This window comes from Callithrix jacchus, chromosome 16, assembly GCF_049354715.1.
Source record: "Callithrix jacchus isolate 240 chromosome 16, calJac240_pri, whole genome shotgun sequence".
Taxonomy (NCBI): Eukaryota; Metazoa; Chordata; class Mammalia; order Primates; family Cebidae; genus Callithrix; species Callithrix jacchus.
In genome coordinates this window covers 88,348,465-88,374,360 of record NC_133517.1, presented here as the reverse complement: position 1 = coordinate 88,374,360, position 25,896 = coordinate 88,348,465, and the positions used below count along the sequence as shown (strand labels likewise).

The 25,896-nt window shown below is 37.8% G+C and overlaps 1 protein-coding gene and 1 pseudogene across 5 annotated transcripts in view; both read left to right on the top strand.

The window, feature by feature from the left end:
- The window catches only part of LOC103788657 (uncharacterized), a 304,484-nt gene that overhangs the window by 75,561 nt on the left and 203,027 nt on the right, over positions 1-25,896 (top strand). For 3 of the 5 annotated variants that reach the window (XM_078353344.1, XM_078353349.1, XM_078353348.1), the window contains exon 5: positions 13,423-13,469. The exons of the other annotated variants lie outside the window; for them this stretch is intronic. The gene's annotated coding sequence lies outside the window, so the exon portion shown is untranslated. The remainder of the gene's footprint in view (positions 1-13,422; positions 13,470-25,896) is intronic. 5 annotated transcript variants of the gene reach the window in all.
- LOC118148419 (tRNA methyltransferase 10 homolog B-like) lies at positions 156-10,788 on the top strand (annotated as a pseudogene).

Here is a 25,896-nt window from a genome sequence, read left to right as displayed (position 1 = left end):
CCATAAAAATGAATGAAATCATGACCTTTGCAGCAACATAGATGAAGCTGGAGGTCATTATCCTAATCAAATTAGTAGAGGAACAGAAAACCCATAATACTGAGTATTCTCACTTATAAGTGGGAGCTAAGCTTTGGGTACACACGAACACAAAGATGAGTAAAATTGATACTGGGGACTCCACAAAATGGGAAAGAAGGAGTGGGGCAAGGGCTAAAAAACTAACTTTTGGATACTATGCTCAGTTCCTGGGTGATGACATCAGTCATACCCCAAACCTCAGCATCATGCAGCATACCAATTGCATGTATTATATTGCAGTCCAGCAGAAAGAAGATATTTCAGTTGTGTTAGAGAGAAAGCTGGGGTCAGTAATCACAAATATGTAATTAGAGGAGAAGCTTGCCCCATTTCATGATCATGTACTAGAGACATGAGAAGATCATGTCCAAGAAACATGGCAAGAATGGTGCATCAAAGGAAAATGGTCCTGGTTCCGAAGGCTCCCAGCCTTGCCTGTGATTCCCTTACCCAAAACATGTAGCATGAATGCAACAGGACAATCAGACTTACAGGAGCCACACAAGTTGTAAAAATGGGCATTTGGAGATTCTAAGTGTTAACTAAGGAACTAATTTATCCCCATCCCCAAGAATCTGACATAAGACTGAGCCTCTGACAATGCTGGAGGCGGGAAGCACCACAATAGCAGAAAGGGTTTCTTGCTAGGTGAACACAGGGAGCCTTGGGCAATGATTTAAATAGGTTGAATTATAATGAATATGTATTATTTCCTACATGTCTAAGTTTGTGGATGCAGAGTTATACTTCCCTCTATTAGTTAATGAGGCAATTGTAAAATTATTTTAAGAGAAATTATAAAACCAGTAAACCATCACTTGGTATACATTTTTCATGAGTTTTTTTTAAGGGGGATGGGGAGAAGCCTAATAAAGAACTTCATACTTAACATGAGCTCAAGGAGTATTTGTCAAATTGAAATGACTGTATTAGGATGTTTCCAAATTCTCCAAGTGTATCCAGGCTAAATATGCACTTTAGGACAAGTGACATGATATATTTTAAGAGAGACAGTGTAGTGCTTGAGTTGAGGGAATAGGTTTAGGAATCAAGTATGTTATATAATAATTATATAACCTTAGACAATTAGCTTAATGTTTGGTGCCAAATTTGCATTTGAAAAATGAGTATAATAATAATGCCCACATATCAGTGTTGTCACCAAGATTAAATGAATTATGTCTTCGAGTTTTTTAATGCAAGATTTCAAAATTAATGACAATGTATAGGCTGTAGTCAATTTGCATGGGTGAATTCATGAATAAGTTCCAAATAGACAAGAATGTGCCTTTTATGGTATATTCTCCTTGCAGGCTTAGCATTCAGAACCTTCCTCAAAAAGGCTAGAATTTGTTGTTATTGTTGTTAAACTGTGATCTGTTTTAAGGTTTGATAAACTAAGATTCTGCAAAATATTCAGTGCATTAATAGTGACAGTTTTAACATTGGCATAGAAACACTCTCAAGATAGTTAAACATTAGTCGACTAGATTGTCTTTGGACTTCAATGCTGTCTTTATACATTTTTGTCCTTCATAATTCAGGTTATAAAAATACCATTACCTGAGCTAAAAAATGTACAGGGCAACCACCCATATTCCAAGTGTTGTCCATAGAACATTACATATTACATTGGAGAATTAATACAGGGGTGAGTTCCTCGGTCATTTCATTATACTAAACATCTGTACATTTCATTTTAGCTTATATTATGGCTGGCTTTCTTGGTTACAGGCACACAGAGTATCCGTTCCCCAAACAAGCTCTGTTTCTTGTAACTCACCATCTCCTTTCTAATTCCTTAATTCCACTGGCAATTTGGAGTGGTCTGCTTACTCATGTTGTGTCTGCAGTTTAGGAGTCTTAGTCCTTGAGTCATATAATTTTGGAAATCTTTGCCTTCTGCCTTATGTATTAACAGCAATCAGGCAGCCTCTTAAGACCTTCCTGGAAACATTCCAAAATATCTCAGCTTTAATTTTAGTTTTAGTTTGAAGGAATATCAGTCAAGTTGTCCCTGAGCTCCTAATTTTGACTGGCCCCCCCAGCTGAAGACAGCCTTAGAGTTGACTAGTTTGCAAATCAGCGTCCTTTGCAGTAATTTGTGGATTTCCTAAATGTCACACAATCAGTTTGTATTATCAAGATGCCAGAATCACAATTTAGCTTTTATTCCAAGGAAAATTTTTTCTATGACTGATGTTTAGTACTAGAAATTCCTTCCTTTCTTATTTAGCTGATCAATAAAAGGCTGGGTTCCAAAGGAGGGAAAAAGAAGTATGGGATTAAAGATTCATTAAGTAAAGAAATCTATTTTTTAAAAAAAGAAAACATCAATAGTAATTACAGGATAAAAGAGTGGGTAAAACTCTGTAATTGGAGTTTATAGAATATTTGTTAATACATCTATTTAATAAAACCTTTTTAACCTACTATAAACAAGATACATTGCTAAGTCACAGAGAAAGTGTGAACAACTAAGACCCATTTTTTTTTGTCCACAGAAGCTTCTGGTCTAGGTTGAAAGGCAAGAAGATAACCAGGTGACTTCAATACAGAGTACTAAGTGCTATATTAGGGGTACGTACTTAGTATGATGAGAGTACTAAGATAAAGCACCAGGAACACTATGAGGTTTGGGGTTAGAAGAATTTTTCTGGAGGTGTTCATATCTAAGCTATAATAAGAAAGGGGTAAATAATTTAGCCAGAAAAGATAATGCATTTTGAGCATTCTAGGCAAAGGAAATAGCCACGTAAAGACCTTAATTATTCTAACCAAAGATGGGAGGTATTAGAAGTTCTCATTCACATATTATGTTCATTTTGGGAAATTGTAAAAATAGACACAAATTCTTCCCATTTTTTTGCATCCAGGCATAAAGAGGTGAGGTGTATTTTTCTACCTCTTGAGCCTGGGGTGGCCATGTGACTTGCTTTGGTCAAAGAGACATAAGCAAATGTGAAAAGTGCCTGTGCATTAGAGCCTGGCCTCTTGCTGAGCTAAAGGCCTGAGACCACTATGTTTTATGAGCATGATCTAGCCTGCAGGGACAAAGAGAGATCACGTGGAGGAAAAGTGATGCATCTGGGCTGGCAATCTGACAACTTCCAGGTAGGTGGGAGAAGCTGTCTGTAGAAGGCAAAATTGGCTTCACTACCCAGCAAAGATGTCCATATCCTAATCCTCAGGACCTGTGAATATGTTATTTTATATGGCAAAAGGGACTTTGAAGATGTGACTAAATTAAGGATTTTAAGATGGGAGGATTATCCTGGATCATCTTGGCGAGTTTATTATAATCACAAGGGAGACAGGAGACAGAGTCAGAGAACATGGGGTAATGGAAAACAGGTAGTCATGGAATCCAGGGTAGAAATCATAGAGAGATTTGAAAATGTTATATGGCTGGTTTTCAAGATGGAAGGAGGAGTCATGAGATAAAGAATGTAGGTGACCTCTAAATCTAGAGAAGGCAAGGAAACAGATTCCCCTTTAAAGCTGTGAGAAGGAACACAGACCTGTGGATATCTTAATTTCAGTCCAGTCAGACTTCTGATGTTTAGAACTATAAGAAAATAAATGTGTGCCATCCTAAGCCACTAAGTTTGTGGTCATATGTTACAGCAGCAATAGAAAACTAATATGCTGTACGAGATCATCCAGCACCAGCCAACCGTCCAAATGACCACAGTCCCATGGCAGAGTCCAGAGAGACCAGTCAGGTTGGCACAGATTAGCAGAGCTGCCCCGACCACCATCAGGAAATACAAACTATAACAAACAGCTGTTGTTTTAAGTTACTACATTTCGGGGTGATTTCTTATACAAGAACCTCTAAACAATACACTGATCTATAAGTACAAAATTAAAAATAAAGCAAAAGAGTATTTATATCAAGTTACTTAAAAATAGTCATTTTCTAACTCTCCCATGGATTTTTGTGTTGGTTATTTACATCTTCTGAGATTCCAAATGAGGATTTCATTCATTCTTGCATCCAGTACAAACTGGTCCTCTGTTGTCTGTATAGCAATGAACTAGACCCTGCAGAAGAAATTGAGAACTTGTTTCCGCTTTCAAAGAGCAATTCTTCTCCTAGAAGTCTCATCTTGAGCACGTTTGCTTAAGTCTCTAAACTTCAGTATCTGCATCTTCAAAAATGGGATAATAATAGTATTTGGCTTAGAGGATTGCTTTGAGGCTTAGATGCAAAAATGCTTATAAAGCACTCAGCTTTACATGACATTCAGTAAGTATTCAATAAATTCCAGCCGAATTGAAAAGAAATGAGGGAAAACCAGATGGCAAATTAAAAGTAGGGAAGGCAATAATATGTGAAGTAACAATAACTTCTATTTATTATTTACGATGCTCTGGAAACTTATGTTTATGTTTAGTAACAGTGACAGCAACTCAGCAAGGTCGATTTTGTTATTTCTACTTTACAAATGCCAAGATGGAGATTTCAAAGGTTAAGTATCTTATTAGGTTGGTGCAAACGTAATTGCAGTTTTGCCATTACTTTCTATGGCAGATACCACAATTATGTTTGCACCAACCTAATATTTGACACCACACAAGTAGCCCGTAGCACTAGGCATCTAACATTTGTTTTTTGAGACAGAGTCTCACTCTGTCACCAGGAGCCAGGCTGGAGTGCAGTGGGATGATCTCAGCTCACTGCAACTGCAACCTCCACCTTCTGATTCAAGCAATTCTCCTTCCTCAGCCTCTCAAGTAGCTGGCATTACAAGTGTGCGCCACCACACCCAGCTAATTTTTGTATTTTTAGAAGAGATGGAGTTTCACCATGTTGGCTAAGCTGGTATTGAACTCCTGACCTCAGGTGATTTACCCTCCTTGGCCTCTGAAAGTGCTAGGATTACAGATGTTAAGCCACTGCACCAGCCTGCATACTCTTTCTTACCTCTTGGACCAGCTGACTCTTGTACATCCTTCCCACCTCAGTTTCCGTATTATTTTCTACCCTGATGCTTAGATTCCTTGGCTATATCTTTTCTTCAGTCTTTTTTCTTTTCTTTCTTATTCTTTATCTTTGAAATTCCTTGTCCTATTGCCAGGCTTTTCCTGTACAGAAACGTCTGGTGACTGTTTGAGCCAACAGTTTCTTTTCTAGACACTGTCTCCCATACAAAGGAATGATCTCTCCAAACCCTTTCTCTATTTCTAAACTCCATTACCAGCCCCTGCCTTCATGTTCTCATCCTGCCCATTGATCCAGAGTTGAGCATCTAATTTAGGTGACCATTTTGTTTTATTCTACCAAGAAATTGGAGTTTTGAATGAAGATATGTAACACCTATAAGGGGCAGAAGCTGAATTGTGTTCTTAGTTCTCTAAAGCAAAGTCTCACCAGCTCTTACCTCTCAGTCTACAGTCAACCCTGGTTCCTAATTCTCCCCAAGCTTGGTTGTTCACCTCATCTTTGGATTTCTAATTGTCTTCAGTATCCTTACAATACAGTTCTCTTTATCCTTAAACTAGCCAGTTCTGGTTTCTCTTACTGCCAGGCTGTGAGCTCTGTAAATGTAATTTGAGAATTCCTTCTCATTATCCACCTGTTATAAATCTGTTTAACACGCTGATCTTTTGGAAGCATAATGGGAAAGACACTCATTAATCTCTAGATTTATCTTTTTAAAATTTTGATATTTGGTAGACTCTTTCAAAAAAGCTGCCATATTGATAATTATTTCATTAAAACAAGTCAACATAAGCTTAGAGCCTCCATGTCTATTACCATTGCTTATCTTGCACTCCACTCAGCTTAGATGAACTCATCTCTTTGGAATGCCACGAGAGGACATTCTGTCCTTTGTTAAGGGATTTGACCAAACACAATTATATTATTATGCCTATGTCTGTTGAAAAATTCCAGAGAAGTTTAGAAAGAATCATGTGGGGTTTTGGCTTGAATCAGATGAAATCAATTTGAAATAAAATAGCAAAGGTAGTTTGAGCAGTGAACTAAATGTCACAACTATGAAAAGTATTGATTTTACTACCAACTTTTTTTTCTTCCTTGGATGTCCCATATATTGTGCATTTAGTGGTGTTCTTGTTAGTTTGAATGAAGCTATTGGTACTGTAAAACACAACTTCTGTTACATTGTATCTAGCTCATTTGAGTTATACTAGTATACTACATCAATTTCTGACCTATTTTCTTGTATTTTTATTGATATATCATAGTTGTACATATTTTTGGGGTGCTTGTGATATTTTTATACATATATACAATGTATAACAATCAAACCAGGGTGACTGTAATATTCATCCCCTCAAATATTTATCTTTTCTTTGTGTTGAGAACATTACAATTCTTCTAGCTCTTTTGCTATATATGCTATTTAAAAATATCATATACATATATCTATTTATAAGATGCATATGGAAATATATAGTAATTACAATTATAATTAGCAATAATTTATTATTATAATCATTTATTATTATTGTTCATTTGTGTATTATTGAATACTAGAATCGATTTCTTCTCTCTAATGGTATTTTTATGCCCATTAACCAACTTCTCTTCATCCCTCTATTTTTTAACTATCCATAATTATGCAGGTGTCTCACTCAGTTTGGGTTCTATGGTCAGTAATTCTGTAATACCATCACCGGAATTATTCATTTTCTGCTGCATTTTTCTTTTTCCCTATAACTGCAATACATCCTTAAGACTGAATTTAAGAATTATCTTCCTTGTTTGAACATACAGGCTACTGAACAGTGCAGAAGTAAAACTGTATAACCACCAACTAAAACTACTACAAACAGGATTTTCAAATCCAGTGGAGCCTTCAATGTTACTTTGCTATTTTTTTTCACTAAATGCAGGTTAAGAGCCTCAACCTTTTCTCTTTTAGTAGACTACTTTGCCTCAGCTTTCATGGACAAAATAGAGGCTGCCAGATACTACAGATTTCCCTTCCCTACATTATAAAAGTTTCACGGTAGTATCCATCCTTCCTTTTTGTATAAAGGAAAATGAGTCAGTATTTATCAGCTGTGTGCTTTATGTCTCCAGCCTAACCTGAACTCCTGAACCACACTCATTCTTTTTATTACCCATTAAATATCTCTGCTCGGTATCCAATACGCTTTTCAAACTTCACTAATCTTCCTTACCAAAATTGCTGTCTCATCATTTTCCCCATGCCAGGTAATGGCAGCTCTCATGCTTTCGGCTCTTTAGGCTACATGCTTTGGAGCTATCCTTGCCAGCAAAGCCATTATCATTTCTTGTTTGGATTATTTCAATAACCTCCTAATTTATCCTCTTTCTCCCAGCAAGATTGTGTACTTGCAATCTATTCTCAACACATTATCTGGAGTTATTCTGCTAAAAATGTAAATCAGATTACATCTTCTGCTGCAAACTATCTATTGTGTTCTCATTTCATGCCAAGAAAAAGCCGAAGTATTTGCAGCGCCCTATAAAGCTCCATACCAACAGGTCACTCTTTGACCTCATGGCCCACTATTCTCCTCACTCATCCATCTCTTTGTTGTTCCTTGACTATGGTGGCCTTGTTTGGCCTTGGACCTTTGCATTTGTTGTTCCCTCTGCCTGAACAGTTTTCTCCATATATTGGCCTGACTTTTCCTTTACTTATTTTGGAATGTTCCTTGAATGTTTTCTTCTCATCGAGGCATTCTAATCACTTTATTTAAAATTGCTTGTGGCTCTAGACCATTTTCTATTTCCCTGTTATGCCTTAGTCTTCTCCACAGTGCTTACTACCATCTAACATTCTGTATATTGACTTTGTTTGCCTCCTTCCACTAGAATGCAAGATTAATAAAAACGGGCTTTTAGAAAATGTACCACTATACTTTCCAGTGGTTATGACATTGATGGAATATAGTAGAACTTCAGTAAAGAATTTTAAAATGAATGAGTGTTTTTTTCCTTGCTAAAGAACTTTGTTTATACACTGAATCCAACTTTACTGCCCTCTTCAGGAACTGATCCATCAGTTATTCTAAAAATTTCCTGTGTGTTTCCTCTCTTTCATCTGAATATAATCTTTGGGCTGTAACTGTAATTAAAAATCACTCATCTCTTTATGTCTCCAGCCTAACCTGAACTCCTGAACCACACTCATTCTTTTTATTATCCATTAAATATCTCTGCTCGGTATCCAATACCTGTGGTTTCCATTTTGGGCTAATTTTCTATGAAAATTATAATAAAGAAACACAAGATGGAATGAATGCATAGGAAAGATAGGAGGCTGGAAGACAAAAACGAGATTTAAAAAATATCTGGAGATTGGAAAAAGGATGGGCAGAAGATGAAGGATGAGACGGAACAGAGGTGGCTATAGCTCAGAACATATGGAGGGGAGCTTTGAGGTAGGGGTGTGTGTGTGTGTGGCAGGGGACACTGTCAGCTCATCTTCCTGGTGGTGCCTAGAGAATATTTGAATCCCCAGTTGACAGGGAGTAAAAGCAGTAATGAGAAGTAAAGCTAAAATGAGAGTTCTTTGCTTTTTGTTTTTTTACATATGTGTATGTATTCACACATTTCCTCTCCCCATCGTTATACACAGAACTGTTTACTGGTGAGCTAAAGAGTATGTTGAGATTACAATGCTTTCTTTATACATCCAGTGTTATAGCTATGTAACATATGTCACTTAAAAAAATCCTAAGTGCAAAAGTCAAATATATTTGCTAACACTTAAGATCATGCCACATTTCAGACTATTTCATCTTTAGGTCTTGACTTTCATGTACAGTTGTTTTTGTTACATTTTATAATTAAATTTCTGCTAGAGAGGAAAAAAACACATTTTTTTACTTGCATTAACTTCCAATTTCACAGCAAATCTAAGAAAAATACAACTGGAAAAATTAAAACAAATGTAAACAAAAGTATCCATCAATATACATAAATATTAGTTAAGTAAATTATAGTATAATCTTACTATATATCATGCAACCTTTAAAAGAAAATAAAGTAGAAGTGTGTATCCTCATGTGGAAAAATACTGGAGATACATAGATACATTTTCAATTGAAGAAAAGCAAAGTGCATGATGGGATCAGTGGAGTAGATACATGGACTGAGAATTAGAAGGGAGTGCTTAGAACACAGTCACCTGTGCTTCAGGGGCAAGAAGGCATCATAGAGGACACAGGTGAACATGAAATCTCTGAAAGCTTCCAGCTTCTGCAGATTGATGCAGAATGCAAATGCCAGGAGGAAGAGACCTTGACCACAGGTGTGCAGGATGGTGCTCATTCTCAAGCAATTTGATTTTCTGGATATCATAAGAATAATGTCCAGAGAAAACAGAGACACTGGGAAACGATAGTTGCAGTAAAGAGCAAAAGAAAGCAAGAATAAGAAAGAAGAAAAGCCAATTGTGCAGAAAATCCAGGAATCTGCCCCTAGCACAGCAAACATTATCTGAGATCTTTAAGCAAAGAGATTATTTTGGAAGACAAACACTCAGGACAAAGGCTGTACATCAATTTGAGTATGACCCACCAAATGTCAAAGAAGGAACTGAGTAGACTGGCTGGACAGATATGAAGTTCATGTGGTTCAAACAAAATCTACTAGGTCATTTTCGATCTGCCTCACTGGATTCGTAGTAGACAGTGCCCTGTGTGAAGAGTCTTTGAAGATGAATTTTCTAGCAACTTGCTGGACATAACGGAAGAAGACTTCTTTTAGTTTATTTCCTCTGGAAACCCTTGTGTTCCTGACTTCTGACTCAGAATACACTCTTGAAGATGTTGATGTAAACAAAGTTTGTATCTTTGGTGAACTTGTGGATGAAAGGTGAAGGTGACATTTTAAAAGGCCCGGGAATACTCTTTCAAGACAGCCCACTTGTCTGTCATTCCAAGAATTCATGATCAGATACTAGAGTGGGAATAATTATCATTCAGGGATGTTGGCTATCAGTCAAGTATTTAATATTCTGTTCACTTATTCTGAGACTCTTAACTGGCCTGAAAGATTGAAGAAGGGAATTTCTTCCAGAAGAGGTTATATTCTTCAGAACATAGTGGGATGATGGGCCTAAGATTGCAGCTGCAGGAGCAAAGTACTGGAGTCCCTCACCAAAGAACAAGGCAGAAGGTGGCAGTGACACATACTTCCTTTACTTGACATCTTCTTGGATCTTCACAGTAAGCTACTAATGACAGGGATGACATTTTGTACTCTTTTGTATCTACCCTACTTCCTGGCTCACAGGAAGTACACACACACACACACACACACACACACACACACACACATACATATATAAAGTAAAAAAGTTTACAAACAAGGAATTAGCCCCAAACCACATGGCTTTGAATGTGTCTTAATTCATCTCTTGTACATATATCATTATTTGTAAAATACCTACTCTTTAGGGATTGTTTAATAATTATTGTTGTATAAAAATTAAATGATTATTATATTTAAAAAGCAAAACACAGCACATGCATAAAGATGATTTTCTCGGTGTGCTTTTTTAAAAGAAGCGTATCAATAGATATATCTATTTTGATTATGTGCGCAAATATTCTTTTTCTTAAGATGAATTATACAAATTGGGATTGATAATTAGCTTTGGGATAGGTGGGGAGCAGGGAGGCTTTTGCTACTTATTTGACAATTTTCTAAAATGTCTGTACCATTGGGTAGATAGGAATTTTGTCATGTTTGTATTTACCTTTCAGAATGTGTATATATAGTATATGTATTACTTATACAATAATACATAATATAAGAATGTATTACTCATAAAATTTATAGTAAAACATATATATATCAAAATATTAAAAAGCAAACTGATTGAGGGTAGAGGTAGGGTTTTGGAACATCATTTTTCATTATTAGACAGTATACTTTTGATTTTATTTATTTATTAATTGTTTGATCTTGAGCTTGCATTACTTTTACTTAGTGGGAAATAGCAATGAAGATAGAATAAGGATAAAGGCAGTAGAGGAAAAGCATTTAAGAGCCTAGCCCCAGGACCAGACCGTTTAGGTTTAAAACCTAGGTCTTCTACTTACTAGCGGGATAACCTTGGGTAATTTGCTTACCTTGTCTGTGTCTTAGTTTTCCCGTTTGTAAAATGCAAAATAGAAGTACTTTTCTTACAGCTTGTAGTGAGAATGAAATTATAAAAATTAGTTAATATAGATTAAAGTGCTTGAATTAGCATCTTGCACATAGTAATCACTGCCTGTGATATATTATAAATATGTTCTTAGGCAAGGAAAAAGAAAAAACATATGAACCACCTCAATCTGTCCTATTTTTTCCATCCTGACCTAGGTCTAGTTTGACTGATAATTCCAGGGTTTGGAGTCTTCTGAAGAAGAGGGTTGAGTCTGAACAATTGTTTGGGGCCTCTGAAGGAAGAACAGGAAATGGGAAGAATTTCCATTTAATTTTATATTTCAAAAATAAAAATTCCATTCTAATTGTTATGCCTTGATCAATACCTTTTTACTTCTAATGCCATCCTGAAAAATCTTGTCCTTTTTACCAAGTTTTTTTCTTGGTCCATTCAGAAATCTCTTGTATATATTGTTATTTGTCACATTTAGTTCCATCATATACTGTATGGTCTAATTGCAGGGACCACAGAAATTAGTTGTAATTTATTGTATGATACCATTAGGTAGAAATACATTAGTAATGTACTACTAATTACTATAGGTTTTCAGTATGCTTATTAGATTGGTAGTCATTTTTGTGAAACAACATCGATTTTCCCCTGACCTAACATATCTTGTAAAATCTTGTACTTTCGTTTTCCTTCGATTCATAACTAAATTTTTAGAAGTGTAAATCTACATTCCATAATAGCAGTTTCCAATTCCACAGATTATTTACTCCTGAACCCATTATAAATGGCTTTCAGTCTATCATTCTGCTAAAACTACTTTCACTGAGGTATGCAGTTTCTTACTTGCCAGAGGCAAATATGTATTTCAGTCCTTATTTTATTTAACTGTTTAACGTCAACATCTTGACCACTTCTGGAAACTTCTTGAATCTTCTCTGCTGGATTACCAGGACTTTGGTAGACCAAGTTGGGAGAATAGCTTGAGCCCAGGAGTTCGAGATCAGCCTGGGCATCACAGGGAGATCCTGTCTCTATAAAATAAAAAAATAATAAAAAAAGAAAGTTAAAAGACACTTTTTTTTTTTTTTTTTTGAGACGGAGTTTCGCTCTTGTTACCCAGGCTGGAGTGCAATGGCGCGATCTCGGCTCACTGCAACCTCCGCCTCCTGGGTTCAGGCAATTCTTCTGCCTCAGCCTCCTGAGTAGCTGGGATTACAGGCACGTGCCACCATGCCCAGCTAATTTTTTGTATTTTTAGTAGAGACGGGGTTTCACCATGATGACCAGGATGGTTTCGATCTCTTGACCTCGTGATCCACCCGCCTCGGCCTCCCAAAGTGCTGGGATTACAGGCTTGAGCCACCGTGCCCAGACCAAAAGACAAATTTTAAATGATCCATGGTACAATTAAAAAGAAGAACTTAGAAAGTGACCTTGAAAAGCCAAAATCATTGATGGGAAAACAATTTTAATGTAGTTCTTAGAAAATGCATAAATTCGCTTTTATTCCCCCACACTGTTGGATTCCAGGAGAATTTCTCTTGGCTCACTTCCCACCCTTGGCCATTCTTTCTCAGTCTTCTTCATAGGTAACAACATCTAAGAAAATCTTCTGCAGATCTTTCATGCCACAGCTGGCTAACTGAATTCTAATAAATTGGATAACCTTGTTTACTATCCAATTTATCATAATTTATATTTCTAATACTTATTATTTTACTTATATTTCTAATTTACTTATATTTCTAATAATACTTATTTCTAATAATTTCTAATATTTCTAATAATACTCAGAAATATTTAGAATAATTAGAATATTAGAAAAAATTTCTAATTTTCTCATAATTTCTACTTATTTCTAATAATACTTACTAGAAATATAAATTATGATAAATTGGATAATAAACAAGGTTACCATCATATTTAACAGAAAGGTTCTTAAGAACTGAAACACTAGAAAAATATAGCACGTCAAACAATACATTCTAGGGAAAGTATCATTACTGAGATAATATAACCATTTTGAGCACCCAGAATTTTGGAAAAGATGTTTCTATAAGGAAGTTTAAAAAGGCTGGGCATAGTGGCTCACAACTATAATCCCACACTCAGGAGTGTGCCAAGTACACATCATTTGGTGGTGCTGATAGGGGCAAGAAGTGCTCTTATTCCTCACTCATGATACTTTCCCCTCTCAGACTCTTTACTTTCTCTTCCCCAGGAGAGGCAGAGTGATTTCAAGATTGGTGAGTTTTGGAGGAGAACCTGGTAAGTGTCGCTCCTTCTTCTCCCCTTGGTCTTTGGGATTTGCCTGCCTGCGGAGAATGTGCTCTAGTGGACCACATGGAAAGCTAGTAGTAACGGTTGTAAACTTGCTTTTCTTCCCCCAGAGTGAGTGGGTGAATATGTTCGCTTAGTTCCAAGGCTGATAATTGGGAAGCTTGTTGTTGTCACATATTCCCTGGGAGTCCTACTTTGATTTTCATCTGCCTCACTCCTTTGCCCATCTCAATTGATTTGGAATTCAAGAGGGAAAACCAGGGGACTTATTTAATAGTCCCTTCAATCTTCAATGTCATCTTCCATATAGAGTTACTCTTCACTATATGTAACTTCATACACTGAAGAAAACTATCATTTCGTGAATATATTATTCTACCTGTGGTAGTTTCAAGTAGAAGTCTTTCTATGATTTCATTAAGACAAGACATAAGCACTCAGGCTGACTTTATTGTCCCAAAGAGACCAAAGTACATCCCTCTGTGATGCCCTAAACATCTCTCTCATGATGATAAAGTCAGCTTAGAATTCCTGTGCTCACACATTTTGTTCTCTATTTCTGCCATGTAGGTAACAAAATAAAGAAGATACTATCACCTTAAAAAGTAGAAAAAGACTAGAAAGATGCAAAAGAAATTCTGCTTCTTTCTTTGGAAAATTAGATCTTGTCCAATATTATATGATTCTCCACTCTTCTAGGATTTTCTTATATTCAACTTCAATGAAAACTTCCAAACCCTAAAATTATTTTCCAGAGGCCATTTTTTATAAAAAAGATAAAATTTGAAATTAAACTTAGGAATCATAACAAATGAAAACCTCTTTTCTTTGTGGGTTTTCTCTATTATGTAATAGTCATAAAGCACATTTTATAATATTCACTTTTGGGTATTAAAATATTACAGTCTTCTGTAGACAATTCCAATCAGCATCTCTAATTTATATGTAAGGGAAATATTGAGTCATTCCAAGTTAGAGATAGAATTCTTGCCACAGTTAAAAACTGAAATTCTAAGATTCTAATTCTAAACTATATGGGGTCCAACCAGCTTAATTTAGCAAGGATTTCTGAATAACTACCATGCTATTATTCAGGGTCTGGGAGATCCAAAAGTTAACCAGACTTGGTCCTCGTCCCTGAGATTCTTGCTCATAAGCAGGAAAGACAGATGTTAATTCAGCAAATTGACTGATCCTCCTCTTTTGAAGCACTAGGATAACCAGTTTGGGTATTGGCCAGATGGATTAGTCCTATCTTTGGGTTCCTGGATGCTGGACCTTGGGTTTGTAAGTGCTCTGCAGCATCCAGAAATGGGCAGAATAACTTGGCAAGTAAAAATACAAAACAACCCCAAACCCCAACTAAACCAAGAAACAGACAACAAAAAGTACTTTGGGGCAGGGCACGATGGCTCACGCCTGCGATTCCAGCACTTTGGGAGGCAAAAAAGATAAGGAGTTGAAGACCAGTCTAGCCAACATGGTGAAAACCTGTCTCTACTAAAAATACAAAAATTACCCAGATATGGTGGCATGTGCCTGAATCCTAGCTATTTGGAAGGCTGAGGCAGGAGAATCACTTGAACCAGGGAGGCAGAGGTTGCAGTCAGTAAGCTGAGATCGTGGCACTCCAGCCTGGACAACACAATGAAACTCCATATATATATATATATATATATATGGAGAAGCCCAAGGTTTACCACTTTTCAAAATGGAAGTCAGCATAAATTAAAATTTGAAGGAACAAGAGTCTGGTGGACACTAAGACCACATAGAGAATAAGAACAAAGCAGAAGGAAAATGAGAAGACCCGAAATCATTTCACAGAACAGGCTGGCCAGCTTGTAACTCATTCCTGGTGGCTGCTGGCCATGCCAATTAAAAGCTTAAGGCCTGAATTGGGACGACACTGGCCAAACACTGGATCACCGTGGTGCAGTGGAAAGAGGAATTTCAGCATATCATATAAGTAGTTGTTGTTTTCAGCAAGTCCATTTTTCAAACTGGTACATCAGTCTTGCTCCCTACAAGTAGAAGGGTTATGTAGAGATGGGGCATCTAAAATAATAAGGAACGTTGGCATATACACATAATTTTGGGCCTTATTTTATTTGCTCTCTTTTATGCCATGGGCTTACTTGTAGATCTGGGAGTGAGTGAGACCAGCCCTAATGTGCTGAGATAGACACGTTAGAAATGAGAGAAGTGGGTGGGTCTCTAAAGAGGAAACTGGAATACTCTTACCCAATTTAGAAGAAAATAATTTCAGGCTGGCAAAAACAGATGTCTTCTACAAAGAGGGAAGCCAAAATAACAAATGCAGCTGATGACAAGGATTATGAGGAAAAAAGATCTCTGAATTTATCAATAGTCCTGAATGTGAGAAAGGCAGTGAGCTGTTCTAGGAAAGCTTTGGAGCCAGGCAAATGCCACTCTGAATCCTGGTTGAGCCACTTCATAGTGGTATCATCTCTGGCACATCAAATAATCTCTCTGAGTCTCAACGGTAAAACAAAAATTATGATTATTACCTAATAACTTGAATACAAAGATCAGAAAAACAGGTAGTTATTAACAGTCTTCAAGAGAATAATCATTTCAGTGGTGGGGAATGAATGAAGAGGAAATAAAAATAATAGAAATAAACCCCTGATGCAAGAAAAGTCATCAATGAAAGAAAATAGAGAAAACAATGTCAGCTAGAAGATGGCATCAAGCTAAACTTATTTTTACCAACCCTTCCACCTGCCAATATAGGGCAGATTTGTTGCAATAAGGCAGAAAATAAGGAGACTTGGTAGAAATAGTCAACTGAAGAAAAAATATACAAATAAAGGAGTTAAATACAATAAACCAACAAGTGATTTAACATTTAATATGGAGAAAAGACCATTTCTTCTTCAAAACTAAAGATAAGGACACGATGGCAGATGGAGATGGAGGTGCAGAGATAAGATATAGTTTGATCCTGAGGTCTGGACTTTATAGATAGCTCACTTTACACACACACACACACACACAGACACACACACACACACACACACACACTGGACCCTTGGGTCCTTATCTTATTGAAGTTTTCTGAAGCAAATGTTGACTCCTGTCCAATTTCTCCTACTAGAAGAATTTTCCTTCTTTGTTTCCTATGAAATGATCCTTCTTAGATTCTCATTCTCTCTTTAACCTTGTCAATGTCCTCACTTTCTGGCTGTTTGAAAATGGCTGGTCTTCACCTGGCTTCCAGCCTTGGTCCTCTTCTGCCATTTTGTACATGCCTGGGGGAGCCTGCCTAGTCGCATTACTTCAATTTAGACTTGAATGTTGCTAATTCCAAAGTCTATGTCTCTGGACCAAACTCATCTCCAGCACGCAAAGACTTCTCATACAACTAGTTGGGCTACAGACTGTCTCTGGCTAGATGTCTTTCAGTCTTTCAATCTTAGTATGTGCAAGATAGAACTCTGTATACACTCAAATCACTTCCTGCTCTAACCAATGCTGCCCTTTCCCCTCAAGGAGGACTTATAGCCAGCAGCTGAGAAGGTTGTCAATAAGCAGCCTCAGTTGTCAGCTCTCACAGGCTTCACTTCAGCTTCAGAGAGCTTAAGACCATGTCATTTCTGGGCTGGTCTACATCCAATAACTGAGTACAGTGAGAACATAAAGGCCCAGTCATTTCAGCTCCTTTCAGGACAACTTTGATGAGCCAAATGCTCCCCAGAGCTCTTGAGAGATTGATGGAGGCATCAGGCCTGCATTGCAATTCATATTCTTCCATCTAACCCTGCTTCTCTACCTTTCTTCCAGGGAATTTGATATCTAATAAATATTTGTCATGCCAATCTTTGTTTTTGCATCTGCTTTCAGAGAACACAACTTGCAGTACACCAGGACCTACTTGTTTTCCAGATCAGAAATCCAGAGAAACCAAGAGTTACCTCTCTTGCCCCCCTCACTCATCAGTCATCAAAGCCTGGCAATTCTTTTTCCTAAATCTTAACATTATAGCTAGTTTCTCTACTACTCCCTACTCATTTCCAATATTCTAGCTCAGTTTTTGCATCCCTGGCAGGCCTATCTTAAACTTTATGGTAAGATTTTTATCCATTGAATGGACCCAGAAGGCTCATTGTTTTCCTCTTGGCTAAATTGCAAGTTTACAAGTCTCTCTCGTTTATTTAACTATCTGCTTCTCTGGGCTAGATGCCGAGTCTTATTTTTCATCTTGGTATTCAACCTTCCCAAAACTTCACTCACACCCTCAACTCCATAGCAGAAATCTTACCCAGTTCCTGAGACTTAGAGAAACTCTGTAAGCATTTGGTTACTTAGCACATCAATAATATTGTCCAGGTAAATAAGATTTCAACAATGCCTAGTGTGGTATTGTTTAAACCTACAGTTAAATAGTTGTGCCTTACAGAGTGCTTGTCTATAAAATGATTTAAACACATCATTCACACATCATAAACCTGCCCCTTTTTCATCTTTTTGTTATATGTCATTGTGAAACAGTTAGCTGTAATATCCCCACAGAGAGTATTTCGTGTAGGTAACTCAGTTCATTGGGAGAAGAGAACAGATTTTAATCATTGCTTATTTTGTGTATTTGTAGTTCCAGTTTGCCAAGTCTGAAAAAGCTACCATCATGCTATGTATATGTTGTATATATAACATGGAAAATTATCTGTGATGAAGGGAAATAGCTGAATAAGGGAGGTCAGGATCCATCCATGTGATGAAATGTAGTTTAATATTAAAAAGCAAATCCATTCCCAGAGATTGACTGGGATGATACTTGGAAAATAATCTCATATGGTTAAATTTAGGACCTGAAAAAAATTCCACCTAACAATCTCCTCTGTAGCATTTTCATTTGATTTAAATTTGAATATATTTTCATTTACTTTAAACCTTTTCCTTGGAATTACCTATTCCAAGATTCTTAAATCAGTGGTGAGAGAACTGTTGGCCAAAGTTATGGCATCCCTTATACAAATGATCTTTTTTAATTATATGACTCTGTTTTAAAAGCAGCTTTATGCAGCCAAGATGTTTTTAGTTTATGATTTGCAAGAATTGCTTTGTGATTTTTGCCACTGAACCTGGTCTTCTTCCTCTCTCTGTTGCAGCTCTTGTTCTTTTTCTCTCTCTCTCTTTGCTGAGGTCATCTGAGAAAGATGGAGAGGCTTATCAGTAACTGCATGTTGATCTTTTTGTTTGTAATTTAAGATTGAAATCTTTCAAAGAAAAGGGAAATTGGCGTGGATCACTCTTATCTCTTAGAATTTTAATTTTCATTAAACAGATGTTTTTGAAGCACCAGCTGTGAACCGGCACTGTAAGTACATGTGTTCACATGTCTGTGAAGCCATGTCTTATGAAGAAGACATTAAACCCTATTAACAGTTCCTCATCATTGTGATGAATGATGTAAGGGTAAACACAGAAGGCTTTGGAAGCACTAAATGAACATCTGAATCCACATTAAATGGGGCAGCCTCCTTTCTGGGTAGGTGACACTTAGTGTTTAAAAGACCAATGGGAAGTAGCCAGGGAAAAGGAGGAAGTCATAAGTTAGACAAGCTGGAAAGGGCCTTCTAAGAAGGCAGGAGTTGGTGAAATTGCAAGAAATTCTCTATCTTTTATAAGGAGAGTGAAAAGAAGGAAATAATAAAAGATAAGACTGGTGGAAAAGGATGATAAAATTATAGGCATCTACAATTTTCCATCTCCGGTTTTCTAGGAAAGGTGGATTTCAGATATAACAGTCCTTATTTTCTGAGTGGAGTGAAAGATAGAGATGGAAAATGAAAGCCCCTGAAGATTGCCTCACATACCAAAGAAGCTGGATAGACCCACTTGGAGAACAAAGGATTTGGGAGATAGAACCTTACACAGTCAGGATAGAGAAATAAGCTGGTGGAAAAGTCAAAGAGGTGGTAGAGATAGAGGGAAAGGGAGAGACAAAGAGACACAAAGAAAAACACACACATACAAATACACACATGAGACAGGGATAGTGAGAGACACATGATAGAGAGCAGTAGAGACACCTATAGAGAAACAGGCAATGAGAGAACAAACAGAGATGGAGATCAAGACATACGTGGAAAGACAGACATTAAACAAGAAGACAGAGAACAAGAAAGGCAGCGACTACCACAGAAATAAGAACTTTAAAAAAAGAGAGCTTCTGTTATTTAGGTTTTAATAAGATTTCTTGTGTATTGTGTTATGTAATACCCTTTATTTTTCCACAAAGAATTTGGTAGAACTATCCTGCTTATCAACGTTTTTGACTTAGAGTTTTTCTTCTGAGTGTATTACCATGGTCAACCTGGCCCCACAGATGCCCAGTTATGTACTATAGTGGTCTGTTAATGTATGAAATATCAGGGGTAATGCTAAGAATAAATCATTCAGTTAGACTATGCATAAGGAATAAGTAAATATTTTTATTTACTTACATTGCCAAAATAATTTTTTTTTTAATTTTTATTGGATTTTAGGTTTTTTTTTTTTTTTTTTTTTTAATTTTTTATTGGATTATAGGTTTTGGGGTACATGAGCAGAGCATGCAAGACAGTTGCGTAGGTACACACATGGCAGTGTGCTTTGCTTTTCTTCTCCCCTTCACCCACATTTGGCATTTCTCCCCAGGCTATCCCTCCCCACCTCCCCCTCCCACTGGCCCTCCCCTTTTCCCCCCAATAGACCCCAGTGTTTAGTACTCCCCTTTCTGTGTCCATGTGTTCTCATTTTTCATCACCCACCTATGAGTGAGAATATGCGGTGTTTCATTTTCTGTTCTTGTGTCAGTTTGCTGAGGATGATGTTTTCCAGATTCATCCATGTCCCTACAAACGACACGAACTCATCATTTCTGATTGCTGCATAATATTCCATGGTGTATATGTGCCACATTTTTCCAATCCAGTCTATTATCAATGGGCATTTGGGTTGATTCCAGGTCTTTGCTATTGTAAACAGTGCTGCAATAAACATTCGTGTACATGTGTCCTTATAGTAGAACGATTTATAGTCTTTTGGATATATACCCAGTAATGGGATTGCTGGGTCAAATGGAATTTCTATTTCTAAGGCCTTGAGGAATCGCCACACTGTCTTCCACAATGGTTGAAGTAATTTACACTCCCACCAACAGTGTAAAAGTGTTCCTTTTTCTCCACATCCTCTCCAGCATCTGTTGTCTCCAGATTTTTTAATGATCGCCATTCTAACTGGCATGAGATGGTATCTCAATATGGTTTTGATTTGCATCTCTCTGATGACCAGTGATGATGAGCATTTTTTCATATGATTGTTGGCCTCATATATGTCTTCTTTCGTAAAGTATCTGTTCATATCCTTTGCCCACTTTTGAATGGGCTTGTTTGTTTTTTTCCTGTAAATCTGTTTGAGTTCTTTGTAAATTCTGGATATCAGCCCTTTGTCAGATGGGTGGACTGCGAAAATTTTTTCCCATTCTGTTGGTTGCCGATCCACTCTAGTGACTGTTTCTTTTGCCGTGCAGGAGCTGTGGAGTTTGATTAGGTCCCATTTGTCTATTTTGGCTTTTGTTGCCAATGCTTTTGGTGTTTTGTTCATGAAGTCCTTGCCTACTCCTATGTCCTGGATAGCTTTGTCTAGATTTCCGTCTAGGATTTTTATGGTTCCAGGTCTTATGTTTAAGTCTTTAATCCATCTGGAGTTAATTTTAGTGTAAGGTGTCAGGAAGGGGTCCAGTTTCTGCTTTCTGCACATGGCTAGCCAGTTTTCCCAACACCATTTGTTAAACATGGAATCCTTTCCCCATTGCTTGTTTTTGTCAGGTTTATCAAAGATTGTATAGTTGTATGTATGTTGTGTTGCCTCCGGTGCCTCTGTTTTGTTCCATTGGTCTATATCTCTGTTTTGGTACCAGTACCATGCTGTTTTGATTACTGTAGCCTTGTAGTATAGTTTGAAATCCGGTAGTGTGATGCCCCCCGCTGTGTTCTTTTTGCTTAGAATTGACTTGGCTATGCAGGCTCTCTTTTGGTTCCATATGAAGTTCATGGTGGTTTTTTCCAGTTCTGTGAAGAAAGTCGATGGTAGCTTGATGGGGATAGCGTTGATTCTGTAAATTACTTTGGGCAGTATAGCCATTTTCACGATATTAATTCTTCCTAACCATGAACATGGAATGTTTCTCCATCTGTTTGTGTCCTCTCTGATTTCGTTGAGCAGTGGCTTGTGGTTCTCCTTGAAGAGGTCTCTTACGTTCCTTGTGAGTTGTATTCCAAGGTATTTTATTCTTTTTGTAGCAATTGTGAATGGCAGTTCGCTCTTGATTTGGCTTTCTTTAAGTCTGTTATTGGTGTAGACGAATGCTTGTGATTTTTGCACATTGATTTTATATCCTGAGACTTTGCTGAAGTTGCTTATCAGTTTCAGGAGTTTTTGGGCAGAGGCAATGGGGTCTTCTAGGTATACTATCATGTCGTCTGCAAATAGAGACAATTTGGCTTCCACCTTTCCTATTTGAATACCCTTTATTTCTTTTTCTTGCCTGATTGCTCTGGCTAGAACTTCCAGTACTATATTGAATAGGAGTGGTGAGAGAGGGCATCCTTGTCTAGTGCCAGATTTCAAAGGGAATGCTTCCAGTTTTTGCCCATTCAGTATGATATTGGCTGTTGGTTTGTCGTAAATAGCTTTTATTACTTTGAGATACGTTCCATCAATACCGAGTTTATTGAGGGTTTTTAGCATAAAGGGCTGTTGAATTTTGTCAAATGCCTTCTCTGCATCAATTGAGATAATCATGTGGTTTTTGTTTTTGGTTCTGTTTATGTGGTGAATTACGTTGATAGACTTGCGTATGTTGAACCAGCCTTGCATCCCTGGGATGAATCCTACTTGATCATGATGAATAAGATTTTTGATTTGCTGTTGCAATCGGCTTGCCAATATTTTATTGAAGATTTTTGCATCTATGTTCATCATGGATATTGGCCTGAAGTTTTCTTTTCTCGTTGGGTCTCTGCCGGGTTTTGGTATCAGGATGATGTTGGTCTCATAAAATGATTTGGGAAGGATTCCCTCTTTTTGGATTATTTGGAATAGTTTTAGAAGGAGTGGTACCAGCTCCTCCTTGTGTGTCTGGTAGAATTCGGCTGTGAACCCATCTGGACCTGGGCTTTTTTTGTGTGGTAGGCTCTTAATTGCTGCCTCAACTTCAGACCTTGTTATTGGTCTATTCATAGTTTCAGCTTCCTCCTGGTTTAGGCTTGGGAGGACCCAGGAGTCCAGGAATTTATCCATTTCTTCCAGGTTTACTAGTTTATGCGCATAGAGTTGTTTGTAATATTCTCTGATGATGGTTTGAATTTCTGTGGAATCTGTGGTGATTTCCCCTTTATCATTTTTTATTGCATCTATTTGGTTGTTCTCTCTTTTCTTTTTAATCAGTCTGGCTAGTGGTCTGTCTATTTTGTTGATCTTTTCAAAAAACCAGCTCTTGGATTTATTGATTTTTTGAAGGGTTTTTCGTGTCTCAATCTCCTTCAGCTCAGCTCTGATCTTAGTTATTTCTTGTCTTCTGCTGGGTTTTGAGTTTTTTTGATCTTGCTCCTCTAGCTCTTTCAATTTTGATGATAGGGTGTCAATTTTGGATCTCTCCATTCTCCTCATATGGGCACTTATTGCTATATACTTTCCTCTAGAGACTGCTTTAAATGTGTCCCAGAGGTTCTGGCACGTTGTGTCTTCGTTCTCATTGGTTTCGAAGAACTTCTTTATTTCTGCCTTCATTTCGTTGTTTACCCAGTCAACATTCAAGAGCCAGTTGTTCAGTTTCCATGAAGCTGTGCGGTTCTGGGTCGGTTTCTGAATTCTGAGTTCTAACTTGATTGCACTATGGTCTGAGAGGCTGTTTGTTATGATTTCAGTTGTTTTGCATTTGTTGAGCAGTGCTTTACTTCCAATTATGTGGTCAATTTTAGAGTAGGTGTGATGTGGTGCTGAGAAGAATGTGTATTCTGTGGATTTGGGGTGGAGAGTTCTGTAAATGTCTATCAGATTTGCTTGCTCCAGGTCTGAGTTCAAGCCCTGGATATCCTTGTTGATTTTCTGTCTGGTTGATCTGTCTAATATTGACAGTGGAGTGTTAAAGTCTCCCACTATTATTGTGTGGGAGTCTAAGTCCTTTTGTAAGTCATTAAGAACTTGCCTTATGTATCTGGGTGCTCCTGCATTGGGTCCATATATGTTTAGGATCGTTAGCTCTTCTTGTTGTATCGATCCTTTTACCATTATGTAATGGCCTTCTTTGTCTCTTTTGATCTTTGTTGCTTTAAAGTCTATTTTATCAGAGATGAGAATTGCAACTCCTGCTTTTTTTTGCTTTCCATTAGCTTGGTAAATCTTCCTCCATCCCTTTATTTTGAGCCTTTGTGTATCCTTGCATGTGAGATGGGTTTCCTGGATACAGCACACTGATGGGTTTTGGATTTTTATCCAATTTGCCAGTCTGTGTCTTTTGATTGGTGCGTTTAGTCCATTTACATTTAGGGTTAATATTGTTATATGTGAATTTGATACTGCCATTTTGATGCTAAGTGGCTGTTTTGCCTGTTAGTTGTTGTAGATTCTTCAATATGTTGAAGCTCTTTAGCATTCAGTGTGATTTTGGAATGGCTGGTACTGGTTGATCCTTTCTATGTGTAGTGCCTCTTTTAGGAGCTCTTGTAAAGCAGGCCTGGTGGTGACAAAATCTCTGAGTACTTGCTTGTTCGCAAAGGATTTTATTCTTCCTTCACTTCTGAAGCTCAGTTTGGCTGGATATGAAATTCTGGGTTGAAAGTTCTTTTCTTTAAGAATGTTGAATATTGGCCCCCACTCTCTTCTGGCTTGTAGTGTTTCTGCTGAGAGATCTGCTGTGAGTCTGATGGGCTTCCCTTTGTGGGTGACCCGACCTTTCTCTCTGGCTGCCCTTAGTATTCTCTCCTTTATTTCAACCCTGTTGAATCTGACGATTATGTGCCTTGGGGTTGCTCTTCTTGCGGAATATCTTTGTGGTGTTCTCTGAATTTCCTGCAATTGAGTGTTGGCCTGTCTTGCTAGGTGGGGGAAATTTTCCTGGATGATGTCCTGAAGAGTATTTTCCAGCTGGGATTCATTCTCTTCGTCCCCTTCTGGTACACCTATCAAACGTAGGTGAGGTCTTTTCACATAGTCCCACATTTCTTGGAGACTTTGTTCATTCTTTTTTGCGTTTTTTTCTCTAATCTTGGTTTCTCGTTTTATTTCATTGAGTTGTTCTTCGACTTCAGATATTCTTTCTTCTGCTTGGTCAATTCGGCTATTGAAACCTGTGTTTGCTTCGCGAAGTTCTCGTATTGTGTTTTTCAACTCCTTTAATTCATTCATATTCCTCTCTAAGTTATCCATTCTTGTTATCATTTCCTCGAATCTTTTTTCAAATCTTTTTTCAAGGTTCTTAGTTTCTTTGCATTGATTTAATACATGATCTTTTAGCTCACAAAAGTTTCTCATTATCCATCTTCTGAAGTCTAATTCCGTCATTTCGTCACAGCCATTCTCCATCCAGCTTTGTTCCCTTGCTGGTGAGGAGTTTTGGTCCTTTCTAGGAGGTGAGGTGTTCTGGTTTCAGGTGTTTTCCTCCTTTTTGCGCTGGTTTCTTCCCATCTTTGTGGATTTGTCCGCTGGTCGTCTGCGTAGTTGCTGACTTTTCAATTGGGTCTCTGAGTGGACACCCAGAATGTTGATGAAGTATTTCTGTTGCTTGGTTTTCCTTCTACCAGTCTAGCCCCTTCGCTGTATGACTGCTGAGGTCTGCTCCAGACCCTGCTTGTCTGGGGTGCACCTCTAGCAGCTGTGGCACAGCGAGGGATGCTACCAGTTTCTTTTTCTGCTATCTTTGTCCCAGGATGATGCCTGCCTAATGTCAGTCTTTTGGATATAGAGGGGTCAGGGAGCTGCTTGAGGAGACAGTTTGTACTTTATAGGGGCTTAATTGCTGAGCTGTGAGCTCTGTTGTTCATTCAGGGCTGTTAGGCTGCTATGTTTGATTCTGCAGCAACAGAGCTCATTAAAAAACCCTTTTTTTTTCTCAAATGCTCTGTGTTGAGGGGTTTGGGCTTTATTTTTGGATGTCCGTTGAGGTCCTGCCCAGCTAGGACGCAGACTAGCCACTGTTTGGCTGCCGAGGCTCCGCCCTGCTGTTGTGTGATTCGCCCTGTTCCTGCAGGCTCTGCTGTGGTCTCTGCCACGCCCTGCGGTGGAGTCTCTCTGTTGTAGCGGGTTGCCTCGGCAACGGCAGGCTGCGTCAGCATTAGGCGTGTATCTCAGTAGGGACGGGTTGCCTCGGCAATGGCAGGCTGTGTCAGCAGTGGGCGTGTATCTCAGT